This window comes from Gorilla gorilla, chromosome 15, assembly GCF_029281585.2.
Source record: "Gorilla gorilla gorilla isolate KB3781 chromosome 15, NHGRI_mGorGor1-v2.1_pri, whole genome shotgun sequence".
Taxonomy (NCBI): domain Eukaryota; kingdom Metazoa; phylum Chordata; class Mammalia; order Primates; family Hominidae; genus Gorilla; species Gorilla gorilla.
The window spans coordinates 76,087,032-76,112,246 of record NC_073239.2 but is presented as its reverse complement, the minus strand read 5'-3'; the positions used below and the strand labels follow the sequence as shown (position 1 = coordinate 76,112,246).

Sequence of the window (25,215 nt, the reverse complement as noted above, 5' to 3'; positions counted from 1 at the left end):
TTCTAGAAAGAAGCTTAGAGATAGCGACATGTTGAGGAAGACCCTTACAAAACTCTGATGAAAGGATTACAGAAAAATAGTTAAATATTATTTCAGTGGTTTATTTCACTAATTCAATCGAGTAATGATAACCCTAATAATAATAGTAATTAACAGCAATGGGCTGGGCATGGTGGCTCATGCCTGTAATCCTAGTACTTTGGAAGGCTGAGGTACGAGGATTGCTTAAAGACAGGAGTTCGAGACCAGCCTGGGCAACACAGCAAGACCACATTTCTTAAAAGAAAAAAAAATAGCCATGTGCAGTAGCATGTACCTGTTGTCCCAGCTACTTGGGAGGCAGAGGTGGGAGGATTGCTTGAGGCCAGGAGTTGGAGGCTGCAGTCAGCTATGATTGTGCCACTGCACTTCAGCCTGGGCAGAACAAGACCCTGTCTCTAAACAAAAATAAAAACAAAAATTTAAAGCAATAATAGCCCATAGCTTTTATTGAACTCTTACCCCATGTCAGGTACTCTTTAAGCATCGTATACATATTCCAAAATCATCTGGTCTATTGCCTCCAATTTAAAGGCTCCTACACAAGTGCCCTTACAAAATCCACAGGCTTATGACCCCCTCTGAATCTGAAGTGACTGGAGAAGGAGGAGTTCTATTCAAGCCAAAGGTGACCTTGTGCCTATATTCTGAGGGCTGCCACCATGAGGAAGAGTAGGCTCTGGACTCACAAAGTTGCCTTTACCTGGCTAGCCAAGGCATGTGTTTTACGTTAAAGAGGAATTAACAAGATTCAGTTCTGGCATTAACCTCCTAAAGTTGATGCAGACCCCACAAGTTGAGGGCTCAGCCCTCCACAAGACTACCCTCACTGCAGATGCCAGCCACACTTCAAGGGTCCCTGGGCTACCCACACTTCTGACTGACTGGCTACAAATTCAGAGATTCTCATAACCCCTTCAGGTGTGATAATTCATGAGAACAACTCACACAACTCAGAAAAGCACTACACTTATGATTAGAGTTTCATTATAAAGAATGGAAATCAAGACACTCTCAATGAAGACACACAGGGCAAGGTCTGGGAGGGTCTCGAATGCAGAGCTTCCATGCGTTCTCCTTCTGGGATCAGGATGTGTCACTCTCCTGGCACACTGATGTGTTGATCAACCCGGAAGATCCACTGAACTTCAGTGTCTAGAGTTTTTACTGAGGTTTCATTACATACTGAATCATTGGACACACAGCTGAACTCAATATCCAGCCCTCTTCCATCCCCAGAGATCAGGAGATTGGCTGATATCACAGGGCTTAAAGCCTCAACCATCTAATCACATGGTTGGTCTTTCTGATAACCAGTCCCCATCTTGGACCTTCTCTGTCTCATTGGCATAAACTCAGGTGTGACCCGAGGCGCTCATGAAAATAATAAAGACACTCTGACCACTGGGGAAATTCCAAGAATTTTAGGAGCTTCCTGCCAGGAATCCAGGACAAATTCTTTATTATACAACAATACACATTATTTAATTTTCCCCTCACACCAGTTTATGAGGTAAGAATTATCTTCATTTTATAGGTAAGAAAATGAATGCTTCCAAGATGTATAGACTTAGTCAGTTAGAGATGCAGGATGTAATCAAACTCAAGTCTTCTCAGCCTCAAAGTCTACCTTCGATACATCTTAGCCATTAAGGAATATTGCCTTACATATAAGCCCCTAATATGTCTTAAGAATGCTTGTGTATGACTATGTACACACACACACACACACACACACGCACACACACACACATTCTGAAGCTTGTCATCCTTAACTAATATGGGAGAGAATGCTAACTAAATCCCCAAATCCATTCTCCTTCGAGCAGGGAAACCCTTGTGTTTTAGATGGACACCTGACTGTTCAGTGTCAGAATGACATTTCCCAGCTCCTTTGTGTCTAGCTGTGAGCATATGTGATGTATGCAGTTTCCAGAGCATGTCCTTGAAAAAGAGATTGGTTGTCCTCTCCTTTTTCATTCCCTGCTTCTGAGTCTGGTGCTGCTAATGAACCACCATCAGTCATGAGGCTGAGGGCAACACTTTAACAGAAGGTGGATCAACAAAATAAAAGCAAACCTGCCTCCCTGTCTGTCCTTGAAACACAGCCACCTACTTGCCCCAGAATGCTCAACTATTATACCTCTGGGCAGTAATGTGTGAAAAAAGCAAACTCCCATCTTACTGAAGGCACTGGATTTGGGGGTCTCTTTGTTACAGTATTTTGGGCTCTATTCTAACCACCACAACTACTAAGATAAAGGCTTCCTACAGGCTTCTAGCATTGCATAGTAGTGGGAATACTTCAAATGTTCCTCTTATTCAGCATTGGGGTCAGGCTGCATTCCTACCTGTGGTCTCTCCAGTGCTTAGCTGTGGATTGCTCTTGATCTACCCTTGTTTTATCAGCTTGAAATGCTTATGTATTGAATTGTTTATCTTCAGGATGAAGCTCGTTATTTCTTCTGTATAAATGTAGTTTATCATATGACAGTTACATTCTTTTTCCCATTGTGAAAGTCTGCTGATAAACCTCAACATGGAGAAAAAAAAGGCTATAAACTTTTCTTCCCACAGTAATTCAGACTTACACTCAAAATGCTACTTTGTTAAATATTATTTGTGCAGTTATTGTTTTGTATCATGGCCCTGTCCCTAAACTGAGTTTGGCCTGACACTAAGTTAAGCCAGTTTGGTAACTTTTGGTCTTAGAGTTTAAAGTTTGCCTGGAACCAGTATCCTTGCCCTTCGTTTTTATCTCTTTTCTATAGGCTCAGACACACTTTAAAATAGAACCTATCCCAATGTATCTCATTGAAAAAGAAAGAAGAAATCTAAAGGACACTAGATCATAAATTTTTTTTTTGAGATGAAGTTTCACTCTGTCACCCAGGCTGGAGTGCAGTGGCGCAATCTCGGCTCACTGCAACCTCCGCCTCCTGGCTTCAAGTGATTCTCCTGCCTCAGCCTCCTGAGTAGCTGGGATTACACACGTGTGTCACCAAACCCAGCTAATTTTTTGTATTTTTAGTAGAGACGGCGTTTCGCCATGTTGGCCAGGCTGGCCTTGAACTCCTGACTTCAGGTGATCCACATGTGTTGGCCTCCCAAAGTGCTGGGATTATAGGCGTGAGCCACCGTGCCCAGCCGGCACAATTTTTAAATATATAAAGTTTGCAACACACACACACACACACACACACACACACACACACACACACACACACACACACAAAAGGATTACCTTGACCCCCAGCCTTCTTTTTTTTTTGAGACAGGGTCTCACTCTGCATCTAGGCTGAAGTCCAGTGGCACCATCATAGCTCGCTGCAGCCTCGAACTCCTGGGCCTGAGGGATCTTCCTGCCTCAGCCTCCCAAAGGGCTGGTATTATAGATATGAGCCACCAGGCCTAGCCTTGCCTTGGCCTTTTAAAAGTCAACTTTTGTTTGCCCCAGTGAATTCTTTTATAGCTGCACATTAAAAACAAATACTAACAACATGGTATGGGGCTATTTTTAAATTGAGTTCAAGGAAAAAACAGCACACATTTTCATGCTGGCCTTTTCTTTCCAAAAGGTCTTTTATGGAAGTAGTTTAGTTTGTGGATATTTGAAACTTAGAGAAGGGTGTGGTTATTTACATAGTTTGGGATTCCCAAATTACCTACAGTATCTAAAACCAGAAAGATTATTATATGTATAAGAGTAGACAAAATGAAGTAAAAATCAAAGCTTTTTTACATTCTGTTTGGGTTTCAGAGGGACCATTTCATGGGAGTAGATGAAAGAGTAACTCTTTCTGAGGTCTACATATAAGATCATCAAAGTACAGTCACATTCATATTAGAAAGGCTAAGATTAACCAGTCAGAAAGCGTATTGCAAAGTATGCAGTAAACAGGAAGGCGGGGAGGCATTCTTTCAAAGGTGGGGTGCCCAGTTGTTCTTCCTGTTTATCTGTCATGGGAAAGCAGATAACCATGGAGAGGGCCACTGAGAAGCCTATTTTATTCTTTTTCTTCCATATTTAATCTAATACTCTTTTACAATATAGCATTAACGTAAACTACTTTCATCAGCTAGATTTTATTCATTTCTAGCTAAGGAAAATGTTTTTGAAGTGGAGTAGGGAAAATGAGAATGGCAGTATTTATATATATTATTTTATAGGATACTTGGAGAGGGTGTGAAACCTGAATGGGGTTTCAATAAGAGGTTTTGCACAATGGATGATAAGTTGAAGCTCAGTATAGAAAGTGTTGTGTTGATGGTAGGCTCAGGGTCAAAAAAGAGGTGAGAAGGCAGGAAAGATAAGCCTCCTCTTATTCAAGTAAATTTTGTCAAGTCTCTGATGGTATCAGAGGTTCAACAACTTCTGGCTTTGCCTATTACTATAAAACACCCTCACCTTAGCATCAACGGTTTAAAGAAGGCAGAATAAACATCAAGAAAGGTTTTTTTTTTTTAATTATGAAGGTAGGCTTAAAAACAGATTAACAATGCATAGCAAATGTTGGTTGCATATAGGCTCCTTGTTGTTGCTATTAGAAATTCAAGTTTGGTGAATTAAAATTGCATGGAAGCATCTTTTTCTTTAAACAGTGTAATTATGGTGGGTTCATCTTTATAAAATGGGCAAATGAATAACAGCCCAATTTAACTAAAATATTCAGGACATATAATTGTAGACCAAATTGGTTTATTTTGGCTTAAACCATTTGAATAATTACGTTAGTTCTTCCATCAATTTAAATGTGAAATCAATCATTCTGTCAACCCATGCATTGTTCTGGAGTTTCCCGACTCTATTCTCCATACTGAAGGATTTACTTACATACAACTGGTAGGCATCTGCGCTTAGAAAACCCTCTACCATTACAACATATAACATTATTAACAAGTAAAAGTCTGAGAAGAGTTTTATGCATAAATAAAAGCAAACCACTGGGGAGATGATCATCTATACCTCCGTTGATGATACTCTCTCAGCCTTGGGCAAGAAAATGATCAACATCATCAAATATTTATTGGCACCCGTAGGAGTGCTGCTTCTGCACTGGGATTGCCGCCTGCTCTCTTCTGGGGGTTAAATAGAGTTGAAACTTCAACCCCTCAAAGAAAAACTAAAAATTTGTGTGTGAACTGAGCTTTAAAAATGAACATTTTTGCATACTTCTATCTATCATATACACACTCATACTGGAGTCAAACTCAAAACTCCAAATCCTTAAAACCATCAGAAGGTATATTTCCTTGTTTAAATATCAGATGATTGAGAACTTTCAGACTATGATTCTTTTGGATTAGAGTGATGATGAATGTTCAGGGTTGAGGGAAGCAGTCAGGGCTCTGGATAGTCTATCACTGCTATCAATTTTATGTTTTTATACATGTATAATATATATAATGTTATATATCATAATATTTTATACATATATACTTAATCATTATATGATTCTCCTGTTGATACCTTATCCAGTTTCAAATTTTTCTGGGCATTCTTTTTTTGAGATGGAGGCTCACTCTGTCGACCAGGCTGGAGTGCAGTGGCACGATCTCGGCTCACTGCAAGCTCTGCCTCCCAGGTTCACACGATTCTCCTGCCTCAGCCTCCCCAGTAGCGGGACTAGAATCGCCTGCCACCACGCCTGGCTAATTTTTTTGTATTTTTAGTAGAGATGGGGTTTCACTGTGTTAGCAAGGATAGTCTCGATCTCCTGACCTCATGATCTGCCCGCTTCGGCCTCCCAAACTCCTGGGATTACAGGTGTAAGCCACCTCATTTCTGGGCATTCTTAGAGCCCATCAATAAATAACTTTATTCTCACTGAATTTTCATCAGTTGTGTGTAATTACCTGCCCTCATCAGGTCAAGTGAAATTCCAATACTTGAGTCTTTTCTTCATAAGAATAATTTATTTCAAGACTATTCTTCCTCCTCTGGTTGTGAGATCCACGTTGGTGATTTGGAATGGTTAAACTTAACCAGGACAGCATGGGAAAGACTAGAAAGGGAGATGGGCCTGGGATGAGCCCTACTTACAGACACAGTGCCAACCCTGGGAGGCAGACCCTGCAGCAATGCTGGGAGGAAGCCAGGTAAGCAGAGTGAATAACCTGGAGTGTTCACAAAAACCACTAGCACAGCATGTTACAAACATGAATTCCCAGACCCCACAGCTAGAGAGAGATTCTGATTCAGTGGGGTTATGTGGATCATAATAAACCACATTTTAAACAATACTCCAGGGTGATTCTGCTGCAGGTGGTCTCTGGATTACACTTTGAGAAATACTGATCTAGTGGGTTACAAAATAGATGACAGCTGATAGGAAAGTCAATTGACAACAGGAATGTCACATCCTGGGAATGGGGTATTGTGGGGGCTGGACAGAGCCTTGGCTGAGGAATTCAGATACAAACAATATTTTGAGAGCTGAACTGGCAAGCAGTGGCAGTAGGAAAGTCCCAAGGATCCCATCTCTAGCCTTTGGAAGAAGGGCTGTGAAGAACCAGCCAGTGCCACATCACGGAGGACAAGGGCTCAGGCCCAGGGAACAAGGCATCCATCTGACCCAGAGCATCAGGGGAAAGATGGGGCTTGGACTAAAAAAGAACCCCTGTTATGGGTTGAATTTTGTCCCCCCAAAAGATATGTTGGAGTCCTAATCCCCAGGACCTCAGAAGTTAAGCATAAGATTACAGTGGTAATCAAGCTAAACTGAGGTCATTGGGGTGAGCCCAAATTCAATATAACTGGTGTCCTTATAAAAAGGAGAAATTTGGATATAGAGACAGACACCTGGAGGGAATGTGGATGTGAAGACACATAGGGAGGAGACAGCCATGTGAGTGGAATGGTGCGCCTGCAAACCCAGGAGAAACAAGGATGGCTGGCAAACACTGGAAGCTAGAAGAGGCAAAGAAAGCTTCACCCCAGAGTTGTCAGAGGAAGCATAGCCCTGCCGACATCTTAGTTTCAAGCTCCCAGCTTCCAGAACTGCGAGATTGTACATTTCTGTTGTTTTAAGCCACCCAATTTATGGCACTTTGTTACTGCAGCCCTTGCAAACTAATACAACCCCTGTACTTCTTCCCTTCCCCATCGCCACTACCCTGGCTCCAGCCACATTACTCTCTGTGGCAGCTTCCTGATGAATTCCTCCTCAAAAGCTTTGCCTACCTCCTCTCCATTCTCACTTCTGTGGCCGGAGTGGTCTTTTTAAACACAAACTGATCAGTTTATTTGCTTGCTTCAAACTTGGTTTCACTTCCCATTTGTCTAGTTAAGGATAGAGTCCAAACTGCATAGCATGGCTTATGGCCCTCTTTGGACTGGCCCTGCCCACTTCCCCATCCTTGTCTTTTGAGATTTACTCTGTTTCTCTTACCCTTCACTCCTCATATTTACCCTCCAAAACTAACAGTTTTTAGAATATGTCATATTTTCTTTCCTTCTGACCTTGGTAGATACTGAATCCTCTGCTTAGGAGTCTTCTCCCCTGCCTCTTTTGCTACCTAAGTCATACTGCGCTTTAGGTCTTGTATCTATCAGTGCTCTCCAGATAAACAATAGGTTAGATGGATGGAGAGATGGAGAGATTACATAGATCGGTAAGAGGAGATTTATTATGGGAATTGGTTCATGCGATTATGGAGGCTGAGACGTGCCACCATCTTCCATCTCCAAGCTGGAGAACCACGAAAGCTGATGGAGTAATTTGGCCCAAGTTCGAAGGCCTGAGAAACACAGAAGCTGATGGTATAAGTCCAAATCCAAGGCCAAAGGCTTGAGAACTGAGGGGGCTGCTGCTGCAAGTTCTGGAATCCAAAGGCCTGAGAACCAGGAGATCTAATGTCCAAGGGCAGGAGAAGATGGATTCCTCAGCCCAAGAAGAGAGAGAGAATTCACTCTTCCACTTCCTTCTTGTTCTATTCAGGCCTTCAGTGGATTAGATGATATCCACCCACATGGATGAGGGCAGATCTTCTTTACTCACTCTACTGATTCAAATTCTAATCTCTTCCAGAAACACCCTGACAGATGCACCTAGAAATAATGTTTTCAGCTATCTGGGCATTGCTTAACCTAATCGAGTTGCACAAAATTAACCACCACGGACCTCATTTTGGATGTCATTTCTGTGACACTTGGATTTGATGTCCTTCTTGAGCATTCACAGCACCATGTAATGCCATAGTCAGAGCTTGTGCAGTACTGGGTTGTCATTGACTGCTTACTTGTTGGTGCTTGACCCACTAAATCTAAGTTCCATGAGTACAAAAATCAGACCAGTGGTAGTTCCGATATCTCTACAGGAGAGAATTTGAGTGACAATCTAGTGAAAAGAAGGGCTAGGAGTGGCCAGGCACGGTAGCTCATACCTGTAATTCCAGCACTTTGGGAGCCCAAGGCAGGTGGATTGCTTGAGCTCAGGAGTTCAAAACCAGACTGGGCAACATGGTGAAACCTCATCTCTACAAAAAAGACAAAAATTAGCCAGGCATGGTGGCACACATCTGTAGTCCTGGCTACTTGGGGGTTTGAGGCAGGAGGATCGCTTGGGCAGGGGAGGTCAAGGCTGCAGTGAGCTGTGTTTGTGCCACTGCACTCCAGCCTGGGTGACAAAGTGAGACCCTGTCTCAGAAAACAAAAACAGAAACAAAGAAGGACAAGGAGTTTATTCGTGTTGAGGAAGGGGCTAATGGAGATGATGGTATATCTAAGGCCTCCCAAAACTATCCCTTGTATTGCCTCTAGCAGGCATTATGTCTATCTTGTTTACTGCTGTGTCTGGCACATAATGGATGCTCAAAATGTTAAGTACACAAATGACATTGAATACATGGGAAGTTTCCTGACCAGTTATGTCCAAGGTCAGAGCCAGATGAACTAATTTCAAATGGAACAGAAACATCTTAAAATTCTTCTTGCCTAAGCTCAGGATTGGTCGTAGGTAAGGTAGGCCACCGGAAGAAGAGAGAGGCCAAGACTAGGAGCCAGGCTAAGCTCCGTCATAAGAAAGGCTGACTAGCTGTTCCTCATCAGTTCCCCTGACCTTGGTCTTTTCTGTTGTTCATTGAAAGTGCAACTCTTATTATCTACTATTTACCAGCTGCTCACTTCTTTTGTAGCGAAATGAAAGAGCACCATTTCTCTAAGATAGATAGTCTATGTAAGAATGATTTTATTTCTCTCTAAAGATGCTTTACACAACACTCACACTCTTGCATGCTAATTTAATGGACTTGCCTCAGGCATGGCCATTCCAAATCCCATGAAACGGTATCTTTTTAGGGAATGGTAACAACAGCATTAAAAGGGGACATTAAAATAGAAAGGGATTGGAAGGGAGAATAAACATAACTGAATGATGGCTAGTGAGGGCAAACTTTGGAGGAAGGATTTATATGGATTTTGAAGAGAACTAGACTTACTAAGACCATAGAATCCTGACAATTACATTGTTAGATAGCCACAGGAATTTATTGAGTATCTTCAAGGAGTAGTATCTCAGAAATTAAGGAGGACATGGAAAAGGAGTGAGAACTTTCCTAAGCACATTGCATACATTAATGGAATATATACAATGGGAAAAATTTATGTGTAGCTAATACTGCATTTCTATGATGTATATTTGGGAGAGAAATAGATCAGAGGAAGAGACTAGCAGCCATGTAACATTGTACTGTTCCCTGCATTTATCTTTTCCTGTGGAAATGTAGGTTGCTCTCTGGGCCAGGAAGGCAAATTGGTTTCATCTTAAATGTCATCTAAGAGAGATAATAGCTCATATCAGCAGTAGTGGTGTGGGGAAGAATTCTGAGAGTACATCTAGGCTCACTGCGAAAATAGTGTCATGATTAATTAGTGATGTCTGCCAGTTAACGGAGGGAAAGGAGGGAGAACAAAGGCATTATATATTTGCATAAACTTGCCATCCCTGTTCTAGACCATTGGCAGAAATCTGAGTATCCTCAGGGGCTTTCAGTTCCTATTTTCTTCTTTAAGTATAAGCCAGAAGTTTGCTCTTCTAAGACACTTTTTTGATGAGATAAAAGATCTTGTCTTCAAGTTTGAAAAATACGAGATTCAATGAAAAATTCACATATACTTATCCTAATTCCCAATTCAATAAGATTGCCCATTAATAATACAATAAATTTTTAAAAATGCTTTAAAACACCTATCAAATATTAAAGATGAAAAAAGGGAAAGCAGCATTATTTGAGAAAGTTTAGGGAATTGTATAATCTCACACAATACTGACTAAAGTGTAATTTGGTATAACCTTTCTGGAAAGCCATCAGGTAATATATATTAAGAACCTAGAATATTCATATCCTTTCATTCAGTGATTTCAGTAACCAAAACTTATCTTAATCATGTAATCAATTAGAAACACAGACTCATATTTAAAGATATTTAATACACGTTGTTTTTTTAATAACAAATAGTTGAGAATAACCTAAATATCTAAAAAGATGGGATTGATTAAATAATATTATGTACAATTAGCATATTAATATGGCAGCCACCAAAAAGTCCTCAAAGATTATTTTTTAAAAAATGTTGATATTATCTATTAAGTGAAAAATACAAGCTAGAAAGTACAGTGTAGAGTATGATTGTAATTTACTAAACACATTTTTTTCTCTTTAAGAGTGTATGTATTAATAGTGTCACAAGCACATGCAGACACACACACACCACAGACTGAAGGGACATATCCTAAATATCAACAGGGATGATGGGTGAATTTTTATCTATTTTTGTTTTTTGTACTTTCTGATTTTTTCACAATAAAATGTAAAACAGGGAAAGAAGATAATTACTTGTTAAAAATTTACCAATGTTCCAAGTTACCTTTGGGTGGTCTAGCCTGTCCATTTATCTCCAGCTAGGACGAACAGAATGTTTTATCATAGTTTGCTATCTCAGCATACATTGTACAAAGCATGCTACAAATAATTTTCCCTGTGATTTCTATAGACAAAGGGATTGTAACATTGGAGGGAAAGAGGGGGCATAAATAATTAGGGTAAAGCCAGGCTGCGAGTCATTGGCAAAGCCTTAAAGAAAATTCAAGACTCCAGCTTTCTAGCCCCAAACTTGAATCCCTCCACCACACTCTGTTCTATTGTTCAAACTCATTTGGCTGTCACATGCCCTCTAATCAGTTAGAATTCAGTCTTTGCAGAATTGGAACGTGAATGAAAAGGTTTTTTTTTTCCTTCTGTTTCAACTGCTGTTGTTGAAGTCATCTCCTCTGAGGCCTTCAAACTATATGGCTTTCCAACTTTAAAGAGCCCTCCTATTTTGTGTGACTACAGATTGCTTGCATCTGGACTTGCTTCATGTGGCCATTTTATTTCCAGTCAACATCAATGTTAACTTTGTTAACATGTTAATATTGACCTATTACACATCATTGGCGTATGTAATTTTGAGGTAACAGATACTTCTAGATCTAGATTTTGTAAGATAGTTATCTTACTAGTTGCTGCAAGTGAAAATGACAAAATGAGGACTTCTTTTTATATATAAACAACTCAATCCCATCAAATTGGTAGAGCTGGTTATGGGTAGAAAGGCAGCCTATTTGTGGTGTAACAAAGAAGGAAATAATAGAGCTGGAAGCACAAAAATCTGTCCATTCTTTGTCTGATTTAATCTCTAACTTGCCCATAACTCAAGTTGTTCTTTTCAGTTTCTCAGAGACCGAGTGTCTCAACTGTAAAACAGCATAATTTATGTCCTTCACATAAAACACAGGATTGGGCTAGGCAGCTTTGTCAAAGTGAAGATTAGCTCAAAGTTAACACAAACGCCTTGCAAGCTCTATCAGCTTAGAAGAGTATATCAAATAGTAAGGTGTTATTAAGTGACTTCAACATTTTGATTAAAGATAATACTAATACGTCTTACATTTGAATAAAACTTGCTTTTGGCAAGGCTCAGTGGCTCACTCCTGTAATCCCGGCACTTTGGGAGGTCGAGGCGGGTGGATCATCTGAGGTCAGGAGTTGGAGACCAGCCTGGCCAACACGGTAAAACCCTGTCTCTACTAAAAAATACAAAAGTTAGCCGGGCATGGTGGCGGGTGCCTGTAATCTCAGCTACTTAGGAGGCTGAGGCAGGAGAATTGCTGGAACCTGGGAGGCGGAGGTTGCGGTGAGCCGAGATTGCGCCATTGCACTCCAGCCCCGGCTGACAACAGCGAGACTGTCTAAAAATCAATCAAACAAACAAACAAACCAACCAACCAAACCAAAACAAAAAAACCTTGTTTTTAAAGTAATATAGTAAAGTAAAAATGTGTTCTCTGTCAAATTTGTCAAATACTAACTTTTAAAAAGCCTTTCTAGGCATTTAACATATAAAGTAACATGAATTTAAACACTATGGGTGCGTTTTATGTGAATTTGAATTATTTCAATTTAAAATTGTACAGTATACAATAAACTTTTCTTTAATGCACAAAATTTTAGATCATGAGAATCCCCAAATTAAACATTAATCACAAATCACATAATTTAAAAACTGGCAGGCCCAGTGGGTCATTGATACTCTTTCATGGCATGTGATGGCTTCATTTTAGCTGATAAACAAAAATACGTTTTCTGTCCCATCAGGACTAGTTCTGAATGATGGAGCTCTTGAAATAATATGAGTACTAAATTAATCAAGGTGTCTGGACATATATTCTTTGTATATAACATGCTCCTATGGCTTATATAAAAACGACTATGGGATATCAAGCATTTATTATCTAAGATGTCTCACTTTAAGACTTTGAGTTAAAATTTAAAAAGGAAACAGATCAGGCAATGCCAGTGTCTGGAATCAGCTAACCACATAGTTCTGAATTTGTAGGAACACCAATTGTCTGGCCTATACTTTTTAAGAACCATAGTAAGACTCTGACAGCCTTCTTCCAGCACAAAAGTAGTTTATTTCTAATCCCAAACAGGCTCTGATGACTCTGAGATGACATTGACTTCCAATGCTCCATTTCTACTGTGCTAATGGCTTTTTAATGCCTAAATCCAAAGAGCTATATTGGATCCTCTTTTGCTTGGCTTCCCTGTACATTTCCTTCTTGAACTGCCTCCCTTTGCTTCCTGAGTACAGCACTCTCCACTTCTCCTACCACTCAGTCCTCTGCCTCTGTGAATCTCCTGCCTGCTCCTCTTTCTCCACCTGGGCCTTAAATGCTGGTGTTCCACAGGGTTCCAGCTACTACTTTTTTTTTTTTTTATCTTCTAACACTATAAACCCTCCCTGAGCGATTTCACCTGTTCCCTTGATTTTAACCTCTATCCACATGGTAATGACTCTTATGACTATCATTAGCTCTGCACACATAACTGAATGACCCCAGGCACCAAAACTAATTCATTGTCTCCACTGGCCTCCAGAGCTTGTTCTCAGCCTTTTCGTCTTCCTGTACTCTCCCTTCTGTCAATGATACCACTCAGGCTCCAAGCTAGAAGACACAGGGTCATCCTTAATAACTCCTTTTCCCTCACCTCTTACTATGCAGTTTCTCATCTACACTTACTAACATTATTATAAAAATATATTTAAAGTTGGTTCCTTTTCTGCATCTCCACTGCCCCTGCCTAAGTAGGGGTTTTTCTCACGTTTTGCCCAGACTGCTACAGTAGCATCCTAAGCAGTGTCCCTGATACCAATCTCTTCCTCTACATCATCCATTCCTTACTCCACTGCAAAGCTTTATGAAAAACAAATCTGATTACTTGTTAAAACTTCTGCTGGCTGTTTGATCAACAGAAGTGTTTGAATGAATGAACAATGGATTTCTTTAGTAGAAAGTTCACATTGTATAATAATGAAGAATTCATATTCTGGAGTCAGACATGGTTTGACGCAGGAGTTTTTTTGTTTATCATCTGAGTGACTGTGGACCATCTCTCTAAGCTTTAGTTAGACATCTATGAAAATGAAATAAAAATATTACGCACTTCATAAGTTATTGTGAAGATTAAATGGGATAATGTGTGTAAGGTACTTAGCACAGTAAGTGCTTTGTAAATGGCAACTATAATAGTTATTATTAGACTCTCAGACATGGGGGCTCAGTTGTTTTACTTAGCACTTTTCATGAATCCCAGTGTGACTAAGCTCAAACTATAAAACATTTGAATTTACCATTATTTCCCTCAGCCTTGTGACCCTAATGACTGTGTAATGTTTTTCCTGATGCTTATTCATTGGTAGAATTTTATGTAATATAGTTTATTTCATACAAGGTGATTTCATTACTGTGGTACTTTTCCCCCGATTTTTGAGTAGAACTGTATCTAATCCCTTAAAACTTTAATAAATCAGATTCTGGAATCTTTTTTTGGGCTCAATTTTGAAACAAAATGAATTTTTTTTAAATTCAAAGGATTAATTTACTCTATTTCCTTGTGTACATTTAATGGAAAAATATACCCAAACTACAAGACAAATGTGCTGCAAATATTTTTTTAAATTTAATAGTTAAAATACAGACATATTTTGCATATTACCTTAAAACAGTTTCTCCCGTGACCAAATTAGTTCAAATCCTTGTGAAGCAACATCCATAAAATCATCCAGACATTTTTCAAAAGCTCCTTTTCATTTCACTGTAATGTACATTTCACTGTAATGTACATTTCACTGTAATGTACAACTATAATGCAATAACACTTACAGGTAGAAAAATTTTAGAGCTGTTAAAATTGATAGCAGCCATTTCATGTTAGGGAAAAAGAAATGAAGTGGAAGGCCAAGGTGTGGCTCGTTATGCCATACCAGTGTATACTTGGATTTCCCAAGGAGCTGATTATATAGAGAAGGATGGGTAAAGCAGAAAAAGGCATTTTTAAGAGGGCTCATTGGCATCACCTATGCTTGATTTGCACTGGATGTACCATGCAAATACTTAATGATGTTTATTTATACAGAAAAGAAAAACCAAGTTTTCCAAATGGCCATCAGTCATGTAGACTCTTTTCCCCCAGGGTTATTATTTAGGAATGAAAGTCTGTTTCAGTCCCGTTTGGTTGCAAATACATCTATTTGATCAATTTGCCAATGCTGTCATTCTTTTGGGGGTGGGGAGGAGGTGAGGGTGGCGGGAAACATTGCAAACCCTGCAAAGGTGTTTTAGCAGTAGCCTTTGGGACTTCTTTTTTGTTTTGTTTTTGAGATAGAGTTTCGCTCCTGTTGCCCAGGCTGGAGTGCAGTGGCGAGATCTCAGCTCACTGCAACCTCCACCTCCTGGGTTCAAGCTATTCTCCCGCCTCAGGCTCCCAAGTAGCTGGGATTACAGGCATGTGCCACCATGACCGGCTAATTTTGTATTTTTAGTAGAGACAGGGTTTTTCCATGTTGGTCAGGCTGGTCTCGAACTCCCGATCTCAGGTGATCCGTCTGCCTTGGCCTCCCAAAGTGCTGGGATTATAGGTGTGAGCCACTGTGCCCAGCCTGCCTTTGGGACTTCTTTGGAAGCCACATGCACTGAGTAGCAGTCTCTAGTGAAGCAGCATGAGATTATGGGAAAGGGTACTAGATTTTGTTCAAGTCCTGGCTCTGTTCCTATCTGTGTGATGTTGGGCAAAGCACTTTCTCTTTTTGAGCTCCCATTTTATTCTACCCTATCTGTAGGACTTTGATGTCTGCCTTCTTAAGGCCATTCTTTAAAACATCTTTTCAGAAAATTTCTCTCTCGATTCTTGTATCCTCCTCCCCCCACTTTCCTTTCTTCCTTCTTTATTTTCTTCCCTTCTCTCTTTTCTTTCCATAGGTTTTATTAATTTAGCACAATTTAAGCTTTGTATCATTTGAGAACATGGTAAAGATTTTCATTCACTTTAGTCTTTCATAAGCATGGGTATGGTATTATATTTCTCGGGTAACCACTAAATTATAGAAACAAAAGGTACAACTTACTAAAGTAATAGAGGAAAAAAGTTCAAAAAATAAGAACCAAAATAGATTTGGGGGGGAAATTGTTTATTTTAGTAACTGTCTGATCTTTTTCAACTTTGGAGATGGAATAAGTTAATAATTTGCTTAACTTAAAAAACTTTTTTTTCTTCCTGCCTTCCTCCCTCCCTTCCTTCCTCCCTCCCTTCCTTCCTCCCTCCCTTCCTCCCATTCACTCTTCTTTCCCTTTTGTTGCTTTTTCTTCTTTCTCATATTGATCTCTTTTGCCACGTGCATGCAAAGCAGCCCTTTTGACTGCTGTGCAGATGAACAGTTATTAGAATGTAGTTCTGTGATTATACCATATAGTCAACTTGTAGAGTTCTTAGTTGATATAATGCCTAGCCAAATAAGTTTCAGAAATAAAAGATAAATTGTTAAAGGAATGCGATTAAGTGAAAACCACCATGATTCTGGTTGCATGTATTCCCACCCTATCTTTTCAGTCACAGTATGTACTCATTTCCAAAAGGTAATCAAGATCCGAAATGTTCATATATTTGTTATACATTTTAAAAGGACTTAGCTATTTCTCAGAGGATTACAAGCACTTATTGAGACACTAGCTCATCTTTCTTTGCTCCACTTCCAAATAAATTTCTTGCACACAGCTCTGCAGTCATAAATCATCCCGAGGATCTCAGGTCTGGAGTCTCCAGAGCTGTAGATCATCACCTGAACATAATTCTCAAATCTCTGGGCACCACTCTGCATATTCTAGCCCCATGTTACTTTGACCTTTCCTTTGATGTCCAGAATTTGTTGTCTCCATGTGAACATCCTCAGTGATTTTCTGTTTTCATTTTTGGAGAGGAAGGTGTATTAATGTATTCACAGACAATTACCTTTCTCTTTCCTTCTTTCTCTTTCCTTCCGTTTTTTTTTTTGTTTTTTGTTTTTGTTTGTTTTTTTCTGAGACAGTCTTTGTCACCCAGGCTGGGGTACAGTGGTGCAATCTTGGCTCACTGCAACCTCCACCTCCTGGGTTCAAGCGATTCTCCTGCCTCAGCCTCCTGAGTAGCTGGGATTACAGGCATGTGCCACCACGCCCGGCTAATTTTTGTATTTTTAGTAGAGATGGGGTTTCTCCATGTTGCTCAGACTGGTCTTGAACTCCCGACCTTGGCCTCCCAAAGTGCTGGGATTACAGGTATGACCGCCCTTGGCCCTCTTTTTCTTTTCTTTTCTTTTTTTTTTTTTTTTTTTGAGATGGAGCTCTGTCACCAGGCTGGAGTGCAGTGGTGCAATCTTGGCTCACTGCAAGCTCCGCCTCCTGGGTTCAACTGACTCTCCTGCCTCAGCCTCCCGAGTAGCTGGGACTACAGGCATGTGCCACCACACCCAGCTAATTTTTGTATTTTTAGTAGACATGGGGTTTCACCATGTTGGCCAGGATGGTATCGATCTCTTTACCTCATGATCTGCCTGCCTTGGCCTCCCAAAGTGCTGGGATTACAGGTGCAAGCCACCGCGCTCGGCCTACATTTCTTTTTCAGTAATAATTTCTATTCATGAATTACTATGAGGCATCCACTGTTTTGGCACAATCTTTTAATGAACTTAGAGTTATAAAACAGATGAGCTAGAAGGGGTCTTAAGAGACCCTCTGATCCAGCCCTCTGCCTTTTAGCAGTCGTCATAGCCTTTTCTCTTTGGGAAAATCGGATGATTTATTTGTTTCTGCCACACCTGATCAGCATGCAGTTTAGTGCAAAAAAAGTTCAAACTAGTTTAAGAAGAAGTGGGCTTTGGTCAGAGGAAAGGCCATATACTTTATGTCAAAGGAAATGGATGTTGGGAGTAGATGAGCATATATCACAGGTCTGAACAACATGTTTCCCCAGGGTGGACTGGAATTCCAGTGGTTCATGATCCTGTCAAACTCAAGTGGTTGAGAGAAATGGGCTCCAGATTTCCTCTGTTACAACAGAAACTTGCAGATACTAGTCTGTGTTAAAATGAGAAATAGTAGGACCTCGGTTTTCTCTCTTGTAAATTATTATTCAGGAAGGAAAATAAAGATTATTGATCATTGGGTTACAGCTTCAAAAGGAACAGGTGTTCTGTGGAGAAATCAGTTTGATTTTGTGTGGAAAAGCATACCATCCTGGGAGCGATGGTGCTAATACCTGCTAAGCCACGTGGTAAAAGAAAGCAAATTCGTTAGCCATATGGGATCAGTCAAGGGAATCTGATTGTTTATAAAGGTCTTGGTGTCAGTCCAGGACTATTTGATAGGGTCTCTAGTACCTGACGCTGAGGTCTTTTATGCATTTCTTGCACATTTACCATCTGCTTGAGCCTGTGTTTTTGGAGTTAATTTATTTCACATGCAAGAAACCTTAGAGATCATCTGGCCTCTTGTTGGCCTATTAATGTCCCTTTAAGGGCCAGAAACGGATGTAAATGTGTAACACTGCTAGGTATAGAAGAGAGAAAGTGGGGGACTAGGCTGGACTGGAGGGTGATACACCCACACACACACACACAAAATGCATGTCTAAGCTTGTATGGGGCCAGATTTGAACCATAGGCCACAACTTAGCAATGATTAAGCCTCTAACCCCCTTATTCTATAGACAGAGAAACTGAGGTCACCTGTATGGTTGATGGCAAAGCTGGGAATAGAATCTCTGTCTCCCAACCGGGAGGTTTAGGGGATTGTGTATAAGACATATGTACAAAACACAGTCATGAGAGCATGTTATCACCCAAAAATACTGTCACTTGGTGTGGCTGCTGTGCAGGCTTGAGAGAGACAGAGAAAAGTGATAGGAGAGGGGCTAGAGATGGAGCCAGCGGCTGGACCCTGAAGAGTCTTCTCTGCCATTGAGTTTGGACCCAATCCTGGGAAAAAAAACAAAACAAAACAAAGCTCGGGAAGCCACTAGATTTTAATATAGAAATTTGTCCCTGAGGGAATGCTACAAGGAGGGACTACTCCTTCACCATTGGCCAACCCCATAGAGTGTGACAGGCGAAGTCACCCTTAGGCCAGGCTAGGAGGCCAATTTTCAGAGGGTGTTCTCTTCACAGACTTTGTTCAGCCCCTCAGGCCAGTGTACAGACTCAGTCTCCACTACGCCAGTGGAGTTAGACACTGAACCCAACGCGCAAGCAATCTTCCTTGTTGGTAGTGTTGGGCAGAAGGGCTGCTGGGGGATGAGAATATCACAGATCATAGCTAATATTCTTGAAATTAGAAGCAGACAACCTTAAAGACTCATTGGTCTTAAAGAGATGATCTATCTAAATAATTTATTATCCAGAGGTGAAAATTCTCCGAATTCATTTTCTAAGGATCTCATTATTCAAAGTGTTCTTATTGCCTCCATCCTAGAATAACGTTCTTTTTTAGGGACAACTTTATTTACTATAAGGAGAATTATAAAAGTAAATTTACAGGAAAATGGCAAAGTATGAATTGTATAAGAATGTCACAACCTCTGTTTCTTATTTAGTGTTACTCTCTTGCAGTTTGGATGACAAGAAACCATGGCTTAAGGTAAAGTGATTAAAGGTTCCCCAGGAGCTCCAGCTGTCAGTGTAGGGACAGCCTTTCTCATCATGGATTTTCTCTTTCCATACTTAAAATGTGTTCTTCTTTTTATTCTTTGTCCACTGTGGGCAGACATCTGTGAATAATGGGGGAAATGCTTATAACCACCACGGGCAGCATTCTATGACCTAACCAATCTGCAGAAATTTCAGTGTTTAATTAATACCAAAGAAATAGCAAGCATATCTGGGCCATCATTTACAAGAAAACACTGCCTTTTTTTTTTGTTTGTTTGAGACAGAGTGTTGCTCTGTCGCCCAGGCTGGAGTGCAGTGACACAATCTCGGCTCACTGCAACCTCCGCCTCCCAGGTTCAAGCAATTCTCCTGCCTCGGCCTCCCGAGTAGCTGGGATTACAGGCACATGCCACCACGCCTGGCTAATGTTTTTGTATTTTTTGTATTTTTTTTTTTTTTTTTTGAGACGGAGTCCTGCTCTGTTGCCCAGGCTGGAGTGCAGTGGCATGATCTCTGCTCACTGCAAGCTCCACTTCCCGGATTCACACCATTCTCCTGCCTTGGCCTCCCTAGTAGCTGGGACTATGGGCGCCCACCAGCACGCCCGGGCTAAATTTTTTTGTGTTTTTAGTAGAGACGGGGTTTCACCGTGTTAGCCAGGATGGTCTCAATCTCCTGACCTCGTGATCTGCCCGCCTTGGCCTCCCAAAGTGCTGGGATTACAGGTGTGAGCCACCACGCCCGGCCCAAAAACACTGCTTTATGGGAGATTATAGGTTATTTTTTTCTTCTCCATAAAAAGTTATGATAAGAATAAAAATGTCTTCTAAATTTGCCTTTTTTTTTTTCTTGAGATGGAGTTTGGTCTTGTTGCCCAGGCTGGAGTGTAGTGGCACAATTTCAGCTCATTGCAACCTCCGCCTCCCGGGTCCAAGGGATTCCCCTGTCTCAGCCTCCCATGTAGCTGGGATTACAGGCACCCGCCACCATGCTGAGCTAATTTTTGTATTTTTAGTAGAGACGGGGTTTCACCATGTTGGCCAAGCTGGTCTCGAACTCCTGACCTCAGGTGATCTGCCCACCTCGGCCTCCCAAAGTGCAGGGATTACAGGCATAAGCCACCGTGCCCAGCCTAAATTTGCCCTTTCTAAGACTTGCTATAAGCACTCTTTCTATATAGGTCCTGTTATTTGACTTTATGGGATCTCCTACCTATTGATCTCTGCATTAACCCTACCTGTGAGACGCTGTGTCTTTACCTTTCTCTTGAATTTGGCTTAGATTTTACTGCCCATTGTTCCAATATCACTCTTGCTCACTCCCTTGTCAGTCTTCTTTAGTTGCACCTGAACTGATGAGTGGTTCCTAACTGCTGCTGCACATTACTGGGAAACTTCCTCAGAACACAAATGTCCTGGCCAACCAACAGGTTTATGGAGCCTGGAATCTCAGGGACATAGTCCATGCATGTGTGTGCATGTTCCCAAAAAATTCCCAGTGTGATTCTGACACAAATCCCAGTTAAATAACCACTGATCCTAACCAAACCCTCTGTTGGCTAATCTAGCTATTTTGTCATCTCTGTGACTGCATCAAGCAGCTGAGAAGTGCTGGGGGGCTATCACACACAGGTGCCCATTGTCACTACAGTTTCATAGTCACCAGCCTCAACTGGGCACTCCGTGCTGCCCGTGCATCCTACCAAGTTTCTTTAATTGACTGGCCCACCACTCTCTATAATTGCCATTTCAAACCTTCCACACTCTTTGGTTTCTCTTCTCTTCCTCTCAATTTCAGCAGATGATTTTTTGCTTCCTAAGTGGGAAATTCACAATTTATTGCAATACAATTTATAAACCTACTTGTATTAGCACCTATTCTCTTCTCTCCTGTTCCAGTGGAGGAGGAATCTCTTCCATCTAAAGTGAACCCTTTCATGTGTTCTCTGGATCCCATTCCTCCCCACCTCCCCTAATAGACAAGCAGCAGAATTCAACTAATCTATACATTTAGCTTATCATCTTGACTTCTTAGGGCATTTTACACAGTTTACTCTGTCCTTCTTGAGCTCGTCTGTCCTTTTTCCTTAGCTGTTGTGATAATATACACTCTCTTGGTGTCTTTTGTACCTTGCTGTCCTTCCTCCAAGTCTTTCTTTCTTTCTTTCTTTCTTTTTTTTTTTTTTTTGAGATAGAGTATCGCTCTGTCACTCAGGCTGGAGTGCAGTGGTGCAATCTCAGCTCACTGCAAGCTCCGCCTCCTGGGTTCATGCCATTCTCCTGCCTCAGCCTCTCAAGTAGCTGGGACTACAGGCACCCACCACCACGCCCAGCTAATTTTTTTGTATTTTTAGTAAAGATGGGGTTTCACTGTGTTAGCCAGGATGGTCTCGATCTCCTGACCTTGTGATCCGTCCGCCTTATCCTCCCAAAGTGCTGGGATTACTAGCATGAGCCACCATACCTGGCCTCTTCCAAGTCTTTCTTTACTGGTTTTTCCTACCTAATATTTAAATATTGAAGTTTCTGTGCATGTTTCTGGGAAGGGGTCTGGGAAGCACTGCATCCATGGCCAGCCACCTCATGCTCAACAATGGCACCAAGATGGCCATCCTGGGACTGGGCATCTGAATGTCCCCTCCAGGCCAGGTGACCAAGGCTGTGAAGGTGGCGATTGATATCAGGTACTGCCACATCCACTGAGCCCAGGTACGAGAATGAGAATGAGATAGGGGTGGCCATTCAGGAGAAGCTCAGGGGGCAGATGGTGAAGCGTGAGGAGCTCTTCATCATCAGCAAACTCTGGTGCACATACCATGGGAAGGGCCTGGTGAAAGGAGCCTGTCAGAAGATGCTCAGTGACCTTAAGCAGGGTTACCTGGACTACTACCTTTTTCACTGGCCAGCCAGCTTTAAGCCTGGGAAGGAATCCTTCCCATTGGATGAGTCAGGCAACGTGGTTCCCAGTGACACTGACATTGTGGACACATGGGTGGCCATGAAGAGCTGGTGGATGAAGGGCTGGTGAAAGCTACTGGCATCTCCACCTTCAACCATCTCCAGGTTGAGAGGATCTTAAACAAACCTGGGTTAAAGTATAAGCCGGCAGTTAACCAAATGGAGTGCCACCTGTGCCTCACACAGAAGTTAATCCAGCACTGCCACTCTAAAGGCATTATGGTGACTGCCTGTAGTCCCCTTGGCTCTCCTGACAGCCTCTGGGCCAAGGCTGAGGACCCTTCCCTCCTGGAGGATCCCAAGATCAAGGCAGTCATAGCCAGGTGATCATAGCCAGGCGATCCAGGTTGGGATCTGGTTCCCCAGGCAGAGGAACTTGATGGTGATCCCCAGGTCTGTGATACCAGAATGCATTGCTGAGTCACAGACTTTGAACCAAGCAGCCAGGATATTACCATCTTATTCAGCTACGACAAGAACTGGAGGGTCTGTGCCGTGGTCAGCTGTGCCTCTTATAAGGATTACCTCTTCCATGCTGAGTTTTGAAGGGGTGGATGCCTGCTCATCCCCAGTGACATACACTTGTTTTTCCTGCTCATTTTTTTCTTGCAAATGTAGCATAGCCTGTGTCACTCAGTGGTGGAACAACAACCACTAGACTGACCAGCCAGGGCTTTTCTAGCTTGATGTTGGGTCTGAGGAGCAGGGTCAGTAGAGTAGAAGTCTATTCCAGTTTCCTCTGCCCTTTTTTTTTGCCCAGCTGGGGAAAGTGTAGCGTGCATACCCTTTTTTTGACCAAGGAGAAGCAAAATCTACAAGGTCAAAATAGTGCCACTAACAGTCACGTTTTGACTGCTTGTAACTTTTCAGCAAGACTTCTCTTTGCCTAAAAAAACAAGTGCTGTTGTGAGCTTAAAAAAAAATTGACATTTCTTAGGCTGTGTACTACCATTTTAACTTCCACTCCCCCATTTTCTTCAAACCTCCATCTTTGTATTATTGTGTGTGTGTGTGTGTGTTCAGTTATAGGAATTTGGGTGTGCAAAAGTGTAAATTTCTTTTTAAAACATTTCTCATAGTCTCATTTCTGCTGATAGTAGTAACTCAGTTACTTTGGCTCAGGGTTTCTCAACCTCAACACTCTTCACATTTTGGACAGGATAATTCTTTGTTGTGAAGGTTGTCCTACATGTTTTGGGATGTTTAGCAGCATCCCTGGCCTCCACTCATAAGATGCCAGCAGCCTCCTGCCCTTCCTAGTTGTGCCAACTACAAAATGTCTCCAGATCATATCAAATGTCCCTGGAGGTGTAAAATTGTCCTTGGTTGAGAACCACTGCATTTACCTTAAACTCAGTCTCTTTGGGAGTACCTAGTCGTTTTGTTTCACCTCATCTTCCTTTTCCTTCCCATCTCCCTGGGAGTGGTCAGAGGCTCTGGAGGACTTATGCATAACCTTGACATTGGCAGAGAAACCTTTGATCTGCAATTACTTCTCCACTGGCATTCACTGTTGCTGTCACTCAAAGCCTGTTCTCACAACAGGCTCACTGCAGGACCATTGCTCTGCTGGGTTTTGGCGTCTCCCCTGTGGCTTTCCCATAGTTCCTGCCTCAACATTGGCAGGTGGCTGTCTAGCTTCTGAAACTCAGCAAAATTTTTCCATCTCAACTCTGACTGCCCATCCCACAGCCTCTACTGTGAGAATCTCTCTTCCTCTTCTGCAAGTTGATATCTTAGTTCCCTCTGTGCTCACTCAAGTCCCTGATCACTTGCAGGGGCTCCTTCAAGGTGGCATCTGTGTATGAGGTGGGGTCTCATCTCCTTTCTCCTTGAACCTGACTCATCCTTTCCATTTTAGTGCAGCTATTCCATGTTGGCATGGGGTGCCCTGGAAGGCAGCTTCCTCCCAGCAATTCAGACACAAAGTCCTCTGCTGTCTTGTCTTCCTGCATCTTTCTGAAGGTTTCCATCATCCTTTCTTTTCTAGGGTTTTGGACCCAGAGGGAGCAGCATGTGGAACCCTCTTACAGAGACCACATCACTAACTCCCTTTAGCTGGTTGACTCCCCATGTTCTCTCCAGCTCCCTCCCTCAAGTCTTCTTATCATCTCTCTATATTTTGGGACAAGTTCTTTTGCAATCAGAGATTAGACTTTGTTGTAAAACACTATGTTCTGAGTGCTTCATGTACTTTTCCTTCTGGAGCTTAAGAAACCTTCCCCCAACCTCCTTCAAATCTGTCTCTGCCATAGGCCTAAAACCTATTTTGGAACTCAACATAGGCTTTCGAGCCCATTATTCGATTCTTTCGTTCATGCTGGGATTTTTGGTGTTCCTTCTTCATTGGGATAATAAGCCCTAGTGTTAAGGTTCGGTAGAAACGACAGAAGTACTGGACAATAAAAAGAAATTACCAAGAAGAAAAAATATATAAACTATTATTCCACTACCTATGACTGATTGTTTAACTTTTGCACTTCCTTTTGCAAAAGCCCTGTTTAGGGCTCACCAAATATTTCATTTCCATCAGAGCTTAATCTTTGCAGAGGAAGAAGTTAATACTACCTATTGCTGACTTTGAATGGAAGTTTGGGGATATGAGGGTCACAGAGAGATGATTACTGCCCCCTTCCTCCAAACTGTGGAGCTGACCACGCCATAAAACAGTTTCAGTCATCAGGAATGAGCTTTGAGAGGAACCACTGGTGTAGAACT

General features: G+C 41.6%; 1 pseudogene; it reads left to right on the top strand.

Moving 5' to 3' along the window:
• The first annotated feature begins 22,107 nt into the window (after positions 1–22,107).
• On the top strand, positions 22,108–23,043 carry LOC101148638 (aldo-keto reductase family 1 member B1-like; annotated as a pseudogene).
• Positions 23,044–25,215: the final 2,172 nt, after the last annotated feature.